We start from the raw sequence: 13,082 nt of genomic DNA on the forward strand, positions 1-13,082 counted from the left end.
TGCTTCAGTTACATTTAACCAAGGTGTTGTAGCAGGGGAGCAGGAGGGAACAGGTCAAAGGACACAGAAGTTCCCTCTAAACTCCCTTGGTTCTCCACTGACATCTACATGGAAGAATCAGAAGAGAGACAGCCAGCCCTGTTTCAGGGAGACGAGCATTTATTGGGATAAAGCATGGATAGAAAAGAGGAAAATACAGGGCCAGGCGGTAGCGCCCATGTTAAGCGCATGTGGCACAAAGCTTAAGGACGGGCGTAAGGATGCGGGTTGTTGGAGCCCCCGGCTCCCCACCTGCAGGGGACTCGCTTCACAAGCGGTGAAGCAAGTCTTCAGGTGTCTCTTTCTCTTCCCCTCTCTGTCTTCCCCTCCTCTCTCCATTTCTCTCTGTCCTATCCAACAACAAAGCAACGTCAACAATGGCAATAATAACCACAACAAGGCTACAACATGGGCAACAAAAGGGGGAAAAATGACCTCCAGGAGCAGTGGATTCATGGTGCAGGCACTGAGCCCCAGCAATAACTCTGGAGGCAAATAAATAAATAAATGAATAAATAAATACATTTTTTGGTTGTCACTGGAGCTTCACTGCTCAAGACTGTGAAGCTTTCTGATAGAAAGACAGAGATAGAGACAGAGACAAAGAGACAGAAAGACACCGCAGCACTGAATTTTCTCCAGGTGTGATGGGGACTGGACTTGAACCTGGGTCATATGCATGATGAACTTTACAGATGACATGCACTCTAATTTATAATGTTGTTTATGTTTTACTATTGTGAAAGAAATCATGAGAGAAAACATGAAGGTTTATTCCTGATTTTATGACTAAAACAGTATGATCTAGTTCTGTTAGGTCCTATGTTATCTTATTAGGTCCAATGTTATTTTAGCATTGATCACCTGTTAGTAATTGAACTTGTGGTAATCTCTTTCTCATGAGAGTTTTTAGAAAATATGAAGGAAAATGGTCATAGTAACACATTTATTTGAATTGAAGAATAAGTCAAAGATTTTCTCCAAGTGAATTTTATGCCTGTGGTTGGCTTAACAACAAGGCTTAGCTTTACTAATTAAATGATGTAGCTGAAAGCACATTTTCTATAAATCGAAACTTCAAGATTTGGCAAAATCTAATAATAAAGCTCATGATGAAATACAAGTATCTCATCAGAAAATTTTTATATGAAATCAGCAATGTTTCCATCTGCTTTGAAAGCTGGTTCATATAAAGCAAGTGACTTCAAAATAAAAACAAACTGAGTAAAGGTAAGCCTGGATTTAGTACATCATGCATTGCCTTTTTGTATGGTTCTTTGTCATCAGAAAAATGAGTGACTATGCAGCTATCAAAGACAATGAACCCACCTTCTCTGACCCATCTTGGACAGAGCTAGAAGGAATTATGTTAAGTGAACTAAGTCAGAAAGATAAAGATGAGTATGGGATGATCCCACTCATCAACAGAAGCTGACTAAGAAAATCTGAAAGGGAAACTAAAAGCAGGACCTGATCAAATTGTAAGTAGGGCACCAAAGTAAAAACCCAGTGGTGAGGGGTAGACATGCAGCTTCCTGGGCCAGTGGAGGGTGGGAGTGGGCGGGAGGGATGGGTCACAGTCCTTTGGTGGTGGGAATGGTGTTTATGTACACTCCTAGAAAAATGTAGACATATAAATCAGTAGTTAATTAATATGAGAGGGGGGAAATCAATTGTATGTCTCAAAGTTTCTCAAAAGACAAACTGAATCTTTTTAATATATAGGCTGTGTATTTGATATGTGGACTCTCTCAAAAGCCTAGACCAAGTAGATTAGAAGCATCCAATAGCACAGCTATATACAAGATACTGGATACTGTACAGCAAACCATAACAAAGGGACTTTTCAAAGTTAACCCAATTAATAAATAATATGATGATAATATTAACTATCGATTGTCTTTTTGAACCCTAAGACAGCAGGAACCTCACATCTTCACTATAGAGCCCCTACTTCCCCCAGTCCTGGAACCCTTGGATAGGGCCCACTTTCCCGTATGCATCTCCCAATCCAAACCAAATAATATTGCATCCGCCGATCACAACGTAACCAACGCAGCGATTGCCACCTCAACATGCTTCACCTCAGACTGTATCCAGAGACTTCACGTGTGGAATGACAACCCTTCAGCTTCATTACTCGGGTGAGACCTTTCCTTTTATAGTACACTCTAATTTCATCTCAGGTAGTTCACTTTCTAACAAAGTCCCATAACCTAGATATACACCAGTTTCTGTGAGAGAGAGCTTATGTGCACACGTATCCATAAACTACTGCAAAATATATACCTGAAAGCAGAAGTACACTAGAGTTTGCAGTGAGTACCTCCCTAACACTTCCTCTCCACTATTCCAAGCTTGGGATCCATGATTGCTCAACAAATTGTTTGGCCTCATATGTTAACTCTCTTTTCAATCACCAGGTTCCAGATGCCACCAGGATGCTGGCTAGGCTTCCCTGGATTGAAGACCCCACCAATGTGTCCTGGAGCTCAGCTTCCCCAGAGACACACCTTACTAGGGAAAGAGAGAGGCAGACTGGGAGTATGGACCGACCAGTCAACGCCCATGTTCAGCGGGGAAGCAATTACAGAAGCCAGACCTTCTACCTTCTGCAACCCACAATGACCCTGGGTCCATGCTCCCAGAGGGCTAGAGAATGGGAAAGCTATCATGGGAGGGGGTGGGTTATGGGGAGTGGGTGGTGGGAATTGTGTGGAGTTGTACCCCTCCTACCTTATGTTTTTGTTCATTAATCCTTTCTTAAATAAAAAATTAAAAAAAAAGAAAAAATAAAAAAAAAAAAGAAAAATGAGTGACTGCAGGGGTCTGGTGGTGGCACATCTAGTAGAGTGTATATGTTACCGTGTGGAAGAACCTGGGTTCAAGCCTCCTAGTCCCCACCTGCAGGAGAGAAGCCTCATGAGTGATGAAGAAATGCTTCCTTCTCTCTCAATTTCTCTCTGCCCTATCCAAAAAAAAAAGGTAAAGGGAGGGGGGAAAGGCCACTAGGAGTAGTGGATTCTTCATGCAGGTACCAAGTCCCAGCAAAATAACCCTGGTGGCAATAATCAAATTTTTAAAAAAATGAATGACTTTATTGGTTGGAAAATAATGTTTTTAGCTCAATTTTAGTTTTTTTTTCTTTTAGAATGTAGTCTCTTCACTGTGTACATGGTGATTTTTCTTCTTTTTTATTTACTAGGTGATTTTTTGAGTTGCAAACACACCTTCACTATTTTTCTTTCTTACCGTATTTTTTTTTCTCCTGTGTCTCACCATTCTGTCTTTGCTACCACATTCAGATTGGCAGGATGTCAGAGGACATTTTTCTCTCTTCTGTCTGTGCTGTAACCCTTAGCAACAGATAGTAATTGTCCCGGGTCAATACATTCTTTCAAATGTCAGATTGAAAACAATGTATTGTTTTCTAAAAATTGAAGGAGACCTAGTTAAGTTGTCAGCTGGTAGATCATTAAAAATTATTTTATATGAGATGGTAGATTTCGATGTAATTTTTGGTATTGAATTTAGAACTGACTTATAATAAAACCGCTGTGGTCTGTATAGTAAAGATGGTGGTTTTGTTAGGTTCCTGGAAGCCGCAGTAGCGACTTGATGTTCAGGTCTTAGGGCCGATGAATGAAAACCACATTACACTGAGAATAGGTGAAAAAGTACAAATGCAACAGAAGCCACAGTGTGAGTCAGCTCCTATCTAAGTCCATTCTCCAGCCATCAGATTCCCAAGCAGGTGCATTTCCAAAGAGACAGCTTCCCCAGCCAGTGGGTTACAAGAGAGCTGCTTCTGCACAAAGCCTGCTATGTAGTTTTTCAGATCTTGTGTTATTACAGCCATTCCCCCCCACCCCCGTTTTATTACATCGTGTGCTAATGCTAAAATGATGTCTGCTGATTATGCCCACATGGCCCCGCCTTGCTCTTTGTTTATTGGCTCTGACAAGTAACAGGCAAAATTAATTGCTTATTCACAACACTGACTGATAATGCTACCACCTTACTTTTTCCATTCCCATTTATTTAACTTATGGGAGCCAAGCGCACAGGAATGGAACCCATATTGTCTCATTCAAACAACAAACAAAATGTCCCAAGGACACATTACACAAATGAGGAAAACTCCATCTGCTGGAAAACGTATGTGTTATATCTTTTTGTTTTTGTTTATAAATAGATATCCTAATTCATGACATATTCGAGTTGTTTTGATTATTTGTATAAAATATTTACAATGATAATTCAACCCAAAAGGAAAACTATTTTAACAGTTTTTAGCCACAGAAGTTTAAACTATTAAAATTCAATTTTCAGATACTTAGTTGCAAAGAGAAATGATAGATGATTAAAAAAAAATTTCAGTACAAAAAACTGGGAGTCAAGTAAAACTTTGTGAAATGAATGGAATGTAATTTCACAGTGAACTAATAAAGACATAAACACTGCTTTGACATGTATACAACCCAGGTTTGAGCCCCACTGCATTGAAAGAAGCTTTGCTGTTGGGAGTTGGGTAGTGGCGCAGCGGGTTAAGCACACATGGCACAAAGCACAGGGATCAGCTTAAGGATCTCGGTTCAAACCCCCAGCTCCCCACCTTCAAGGGAGTCGCTTCACAGGCGGTGAAGCAGGTCTGCAGGTGTCTTTCTCTCCCCCTCTCTGTCTTCTCCTCCTCTGTCCTATCCAACAACAACATCAATAACAACAACAATAATAACTACAACAACAATAAAAAAACAAGGGCAATAGAAGGGTAAATAAATAAATATACATAAAAAAAGAAAGAAGCTTTGCTGTTGTGGCATCTCTCTCTCTCTCTGCTTCTCTACCTCTCTGTCCTTATCTGATTTTTTTCTCCCATAGTCCAAACATTCCAGCAACCCATCAGCTTGTAAATGAACAAATTGTGACATCAACATATGAGGAAATATTATTACATAATAAAAAGGGGGGGAACTCTGGCTTTTTCCCCTTTTTGGACAGAAGGTAAGAAACAGACTAGAGGGAGTCGGGCAGTAGCGCAGTGAGTTAAGCGCAGGTAGCACAAAGGACAAGGACCAGCGTAAAGATCCCAGGTCAAGCCCCCAGCTCCCTACCTGCAGGGGGTTTGTTACAAAGGAGGTGAAGCAGGTCTGCAGGTGTCTATCTTTTCTCCTCCTCTCTGTCTTCCCCTCCTCTCTCCATTTCTCTCTGTCCTATCCAACAACGACAACAACAATAATAACTACAACAATAAAACAACAAGGGCAACAAAAAGGAAATAAATAAATAAATATCTTTAAAAAAAGAAACAGAATAGAAAGGAAGAGAGAAGCAGAGAAAGGAGGTGTTATCAATTTCTCTAGTTGGTGTGATTCATGTACATAAGAATGAGTGCCGATTACCAAGGTCAATAAAGGGAAATAGAGCAAGGTGTTGAGGTTTTATTTTATTTAATCTTTAGTCTTTTTAAAAATTATATTTATTTATTTATTGGATGGAGACTGCCAGAAATTGAGAGGGAAGGGGGAGATATATATATAGAGAGGACACTGCAGTACTGCTTCCCTACTCACAAAGCCTCCCCCGCAGGTAAGGATCGGGGTCTCAAACTCAGGTGCATTGTAACATATGCACTCAACCATGTCAGGCTAGCATCAGAGAGAGAGAGAGAGATGACCCAGGGACTAAGCTCATGGTGGCAAAGCAATACAAATCTTTATTCATGCAAACGTCCCAGAGTCAGGTGCTAGCACACTTGGTTAAGCCACGTGGTGCCAATGGCAGACTCTCCGTCTGCATGCCTGCCCTCCTCCAGCTCGGGACACAGAAGAGACCAGCCAGAAATGGAAGTGGCTTGACAATACCATACATGGTTAGGAGAGGGGTGGAGAAAGGGGCCAGGAATGGTATGAACCTCCCCAGCAACTGTTGCTATGGGTTCAACTGTCAGGATTAGCAATACCCTGTTGGGTCATTAGGAAGGAGACCTTTAGTCATTTGTAAGACAAAGCAGAAGATTGATATGTATATAATAAATGGATGGGCCATAGTATCAGGGAATTTAGGGTGGTTCTTGAGGCAGGGAGAGGATGGATGTCCCCTCAAGTCAAGCCCTGCCAAGCTCAACCACATGCTCACAATTTCCCAACATCTCTCCCTTTATTTTTAATCTAGTGGCCATAGTATCAGGAATGCAGGGTGCTTTGTGAGGCAGGGAGTCTGAAAAGATGGGGCAAACCTTTGTGGTTACTCCTGTCCCTCCTTGCTCAACCTCTTGGTAGAGGGAGAGACTGACAGGATAGACACACTCCTCAGGTCAAGCCCTGCCAGGCTCTACCACATCCCCACAACCTCCCTACACCTCCCCCTATCTTTTTATCTAATGGCCATATTTAAATCGGTCAGTGTTTGCAAAAGACTCCATATCTGACAGAGGAATAGCAGTGTAGGGGTGAACAGAAACCTTTTGGGCAGAAACCTAAGTGATATCATGCAGGTGTTTTCAAAAGAACTGGAATAATACAGGGAGCGAGCAATAAGTAAGAGTAGCAAGGGCCAGCATGAGGCTGAGGGGAGGGCTGGTGGGCTGGGAGGGTGGGGGCTGGTGGGTCAAAGGGTGGGGCCTAACAGCAAAGGGCTTGGCCTGCAGGTGAGGTGGCTTGGCCTGCCAAAGAGGGGCAGGGCCTGGCAGGTGAAGGGCTGTGGCCTGGGAGGTGAAGGGGCTTGGCCTGCTGACGAGGGCAGGGCCTGGCAGGTGGGGGGGCTTGGCCTGGCAGGCAAGGGATGTGAAGGGTGCGCCACCGCTAGGCGAGTTATTTTTTTAATTTTTTTTAAATTTATAAAAAGGAAACACTGACAAAACCATAGGATAAGAGGGATACAACTCCACACAATTCCAACCACCAGAACTCCATATCCCATCTCCTCCCTTGATAGCTTTCCTATTCTTTAACCCTCTGGGAGTATGGACCCAGGATCACTGTAGGATGCAGAAGGTTGAAGGTCTGGCTTCTGCAATTGCTTCCCCAATGAACATGGGCATTGACAGATTGATCCATTACTCCCAGCATGCCTCTCTCTTTACCTAGTGGGCGGGTTTCTGGGGAATCAGAGTTCCAGGACATATTGGTGGGCTTGTCTGTCCAGGGAAGCCTGGTTGGCATCATGCTAGCATCTGGAGCCTGGTGGCTGAAAAGAGAGTTACTATATAAAGCCAAACAAATTGTTGACCAATCATGGACCTAAATGCTGGAATAGTGAAGATGAAGAGTTGGGGGCAGGGGTCCTCCATTTTGTGGATAGCTAGTAGGCAAAATTCAGTTATATTCCAAAGGGCCTGTGGCTATACTAGTTTTTTTTTTTTCCCCTGACCCTGAAATGTGACAAAGGGATATTTCAAAGTTAACCCAGTTGCCAAATAATGTGATTATAGCAATAATTATCTATTGCCTTCTTAAACCCCAAGACAGCAGGAATCTCCCACTTCCTCTATAGAGCCTATATTTCCCCCAGTCCTGGAACCTCTAGGGTGGGGCTCACTTTCCTGCATGCTTCTCTCAATTCATACCAAATGATATTGCATCCGTCGATCCCAACCTAATCAATGCAAAGAGTACCACCTCAGCATGTTTAACTTCAGACTGTGTCCAGAGAAGTCAGTCATGGAATGTCAACCCTTCAGCCTCATTAGTCGGGTGAGATCTTTCCTTTCATAGTATTCTCTAATTCCATTCCAGGTAGTTCACTTCCTAACAAAGTCCCAAAACCTTGATACAGACCAGGCCCCGTGAGATAGAGCATATGTTCACATGTATCCATAAATTAGGGCAGAATATATATCTGAAAGCAAAAGTACACAATAGTCTGCAGTGAGTCAGTATAAAGTTCACAATGAAATAGTGTCTACTTAGATATCCTCCTCACCTACATCCTGTCACACTTCCCTCAGTCACTCCAAAGCTAACCTTATCAAAGCAAGGACTGCAAAAGCTGAATAAGGGCAAGAGACTGACATATATTAACGATAACTCTTTAGTCACTATCAGGCCATCTCATCAGGGGCCCTATTTGGGGAGTCCTGAGATTCCCAAACAGACATGATGGGCCTAGACCTTGAATAAAAACCTCTCTCCATTGTTACCAGTCATCTCTATCAGGAACAACAAAATAGATCCCTTTGTGGGGGGGGTCCCCATAGGACCTTGCCCTCAACTTGGATTAACAACAGTAGAGAATGTTCCATATTCCGAAGGGAGGATAGACAACATATTCTATGCTACAACTGAGGAAGATGGGTCAATACTGGGGCAGCTTGGAATGTCCCTACTCATGACCACAGAACGTAAGCTCAGATCTAGAGGGATGCAGAGGTCACATAGGCTCCTAAGCTGAATATGGGCCCCAGATCACATCAAATCGATGAGGTTTACATTCAACAATATTTATACACCTTTCCCATATTTGGGAGCTACTCTCTTCCCTGATCCAGCTTTCTGGTCCTTTTTCCAGCCATGACATCATCTCCCCAGACAATAACTTGGATCCACCTGCATATCAGAGTTGAAATTTTATAGGGCAAGTTTATTAGGGTCAGGGTATCCTGACCCTAATAAAATGGACACCACAGCACATCTCCAGTACTTGTGAAGCTTCATTTAAAAATTTTTTTTATTATCTTTATTTTATTTACTGGATAGAGACAGCCAGAAATCGAGAGTCAAGGGGGTGATAGAGAGGGAGAGACAGAGAGACACCTGCAATACTGCTTCACCACTTTCAAAGCATTCCCCATGCAGGTGGGGACTGGGTCCTCGAACCTTGGGAAGCTTCTTGATGTGAGTATTTCAATGTGGAGGTGGTGGGAGGAGGGAGGCCTCAAACCCAGTCCTCCTGTATGGAATATGTGTGCTCTTTCAGGTGACTCACCTGCTGCCCTTCCTATTAGTTATTTGCTATTGTTTTAATTTCACCACTGTGGGCTGACTGTATGAGACAGAAAAAGAGAAAGAGCTAGAGAGATAGGGGAGAGACATCACAACATCAAAATTCCTCTCAGTGTCACAGCACTCCTGTGTACTGGGGGCTTAAACCTGGGTTACCTGTACATGGTGAAGCAGGTTACCTCCCAGGAAGATAGCTTGCTGGTTCCATGATCATAGTGTTTTGGGGTGCATTGGATCGACCTTCCCGTGGTGCATCCCGCGAGTACCCATTCACTGGGGAAACTGACGATCCTTCCTAGCCGACTGAATCCACATGGATCCCAGTCACTTTCAAAGCCAGCAACAAGCAGCTCCTGACAGCTTTCAAGCTGTTGGTCCTGCTCTTCGAGTCCTCCAACTTAATGTTGAGGGGCTGTCCTTTGCCAAACGCGTTCTTATTGGTCAATTGGCGATACAGCATCAGGCAGATGTTATTTGCCTACAAGAAACACATATAGCAGTCGATGAAGCTGCTCGATTCACCATCAGTGGATTTGATTTAATATGCTATAATCTCCATCCTAAACACGGCCGAGCCATCTATGCCAAATCGTGTCTTGCGGACATTTACCATACGGCCTCTTCGACCTTCTACGACTCCATTACTATTGGAACTATTCAGCTCGTCAATGTATATAAGCCTCCCAGTGCCTCATGGGATAATGAGGTCCTGCCTAGCCCGAATCACCCAGCTGTTTACGTTGGAGACTTTAATAGTCATCACCAAGACTGGGGATATTCCTCCACTCGTGCTGATGGCTCTATCTTAGCTGACTGGGCTTCAGCGAATGACCTCTCCCTATTATACGATCCCAAACAGCCAGGCTCTTTTCACAGTGCTAGATGGAATAAAGACTCATCACCCGACCTGTGCTGGATTAGCACAGTCAACTGCCAAGCCTTTCCCGCTACGAGACACGTTCTCAAGATCTTCCCGCACAGTCATCACCGCCCAGCTATCATCCACATTGGTCTCCAGCTCCCACTGATTCTGTGCTCGGAGAAACTAAGATGGAACTTTCGGAAAGCAAACTGGCATCTGTTCAGTGATCTTACCAACAAATCTATTCCTGCAATTCCAATTAACTCTATCCCCTCTGAAGATTTCTACAGGCGCTTCCGCCAAGCCATCTTCAAAGCAGCTTCCCAAGCCATTCCTCGTGGGAGATGTGCTAACTATACGCCTTGTCTTGATGCTGAATGCGAGCAACTACTAAAGCAGTATGATGAGTTGGGCGACCCAGATGTGGCTGACCATCTCATTGCCTCCCTGGATGCAGCACGCCAAGCCCGCTGGCAACAACTCACGGAAAGTCTGAACTTCACCCACTCAAGTAGGAAGGCCTGGAAGCTTCTTCACAGACTGGGTGCCGGTAGCCAACCCCCTCCCGTCTCCCATCCTCCCGTATCTCCAAACTCAGTGGCCAGTCACCTAACTCAGGTTGTATGTGCTAAGATCGACCCAGTCTGGAAAAGAGAAATTTCCCATGAGTGGTCATCCCACTTCCGGTTATCTTGTCCATCTCCAAAACTCTCTCCCTTTACACTGTCTGAACTGGAAGACGCTTTGAAGAGGGTTAAACCGGGAACAGCTGCTGGCTATGATAACATCACCCCAGAACTCATTCTTAACTTGGGCCCCGCGGCAAAGAAGTGGCTCGCTTCATTCCTGTCCCACATCTTGGAATCTGAATCTATGCCCAAAATTTGGCGTCGTGTGAAGATAATAGCGGTTTTGAAACCAAAGAAAGACCCAACACTGGCCGCCAGCTATAGACCAATTTCTCTCCTCTCCGTGTGTTACAAACTCCTTGAGAGGCTGCTTCTGTCACGTATTTCTCATCTTACAGAGAAATTCTATCACCCGCCCAAGCTGGTTTCCGCCCAGGAAGATCTACCTGCGAACAAGCCCTGGCCCTCTCAACTTACATTGAAAATGGATTCCAGAAGAATTTAAAGACAGATGCTTGTTGTTATGCATGAGACCCCTTCTGTTTCATTTGGTTTAAATCCCCCCTGCTTAACACTATTCTATTTACATAATCACTGTTAACAAGTTCCACCCTCCCTCCAGGGCATTGTGGTTCAGTGATAAGATTCTCTCCTGCTCTGCCCCTTCTTTGTCACACTCTGATTTTCACCAGTCACTTTTCTCTCCACCCTCTCTATGTCACATCCTGTTTCCACCCTACTTGGCAAGTATATATAAAGACAGCATTGTGAGTTTTAGAGTACATTACCTTGAGTTTAGCTTAGCTTGTCTTAGATTGTGCTGCGTCCTGCATGAATAAAGAGATACTGCCTACAGCTCAACTATGAGTCCCTGGTCGTCTGTTACCCGCCCGTGAAGCCAGCCCGGAGAAAACAACCTAAGCCATCGAAAACAACAGATGCTGTCTTTGTTGATATCACAGCAGCCTATGACACGGTCTGGCACCGTGGTCTCCTAGTCAAGATCTCAAGATGCCTGCCTCCATGGGTGGCCAACACTATATCGTTTCTTCTCCAAAACAGAAGATTCTGGGTGCATCTGGGTGACAAGTCTAGCAGATGGAGACTTGTCTCAAGTGGCCTCCCCCAGGGCTCTGTTCTGGCTCCTACACTATTTAATATTTACATCAATGACCTCCCAGAAACTTCTTCAAGGAAGTTCATCTACGCCGATGACATCTGCTGTGCAACTCAGGCATCCAAGTTCGACATCCTCGAGGAAACACTCACGAAAGACATGTCTCTGATATCTGATTACTGTAAAAAATGGCGACTAATCCCTAGCACTGCAAAAACGGTATCATCTGTTTTCCATCTACACCATGCCTCGGCCTCGTGTGAGCTTAATGTGCAGCTTGGCGATACGAGAATCCGGCATGAAGCCCAGACAGTCTATCTTGGCGTTACTCTCGATCGCACTCTGTCATTTCACGAACATCTCATAAAAACTGCACCAAAGGTGGGCGCAAGGAATAACATCATTGCAAGACTGGCCAGCTCCTCCTGGGGCGCGAGCACTTCCACACTACGATCATCATCTCTGGCATTATGCTATTCCACTGCAGAATACTGTGCCCCAGTATGGTTCCGTAGCCCCCATGTCCACTTGGTCGATTCCAAATTATATTCCTCCATGAGGATCATTTCTAGAACCATCCGTTCCATCCCGGTTCCATGGCTGCCAGTTCTTAGTAACATCGCCCCACCAGATATTCGTCGGGATGCGGCATCATCTAAGTTCATTTCCCACGTCTACGCTCAACCGGACCTGCCAATATACGCAGATATCTTCGCCCACCCTGTCCAACGCTTGACGTCTCGTCACCCAATCTGGTCCCCTATGCCTACACTGAACTTCTCTGTTCCAGACTCTTGGAAACAGAGTTGGCAGTCAGCTGAGGTAAAGAACAAACACCTCATCACAGACCCCTGCAAGCGTCAACCCGGCTTTGACCTAGCACGTTATGATTGGGCCCTCCTCCATCGCTATTGAACAGGCCATGGCCGGTGCGCCGCTATGTTCCATCGCTGGGGAGCCAGAGACGACCCGAACTGCCCCTGCAGCTCCAGACAGACTATGACCCACATAGTCAACGACTGCCACCTCTCCAGATTCAAAGGAGGTCTCGAAACTTTACATCAGGCTCAACCTGACGCTGTTGACTGGCTATGGAAGAAGGGCAAATGCTAGAAGAAGAAGAAGTGTTTTAAATTATCTTTTTTTGTTAATATGAAAAATTATACTGATGGGCTTACTTTTCATTTCTGGCTAGTGCTACACTTAGTTTTGACATGCCATCATTTTTTTTTATCGTTTCCAGTATTCAGTTTGCAAATATTTTGTTGAGGAATTTTGCATCCACATAGAGGAATATGATTAGAAGACACTTTTCCCCCCTTAAAATGTATTAATCTGGGGTCTGGGCAGTGGCACATCTGGTAGAGTGCGCATGTTACCATGTATGCGGATCTGGGTTCCAGTCTCTGATCCTCACTTGCGGGGGGGTGGGGGGAGAAGTGTCATGAGTGGTGGAGCAGTGCTGCAGATGTTTCTCTTTCTCATTCTCTTTC

The sequence above is a fragment of the Erinaceus europaeus genome, chromosome 8 (assembly GCF_950295315.1).
Source record: "Erinaceus europaeus chromosome 8, mEriEur2.1, whole genome shotgun sequence".
Lineage (NCBI taxonomy): Eukaryota > Metazoa > Chordata > Mammalia > Eulipotyphla > Erinaceidae > Erinaceus > Erinaceus europaeus.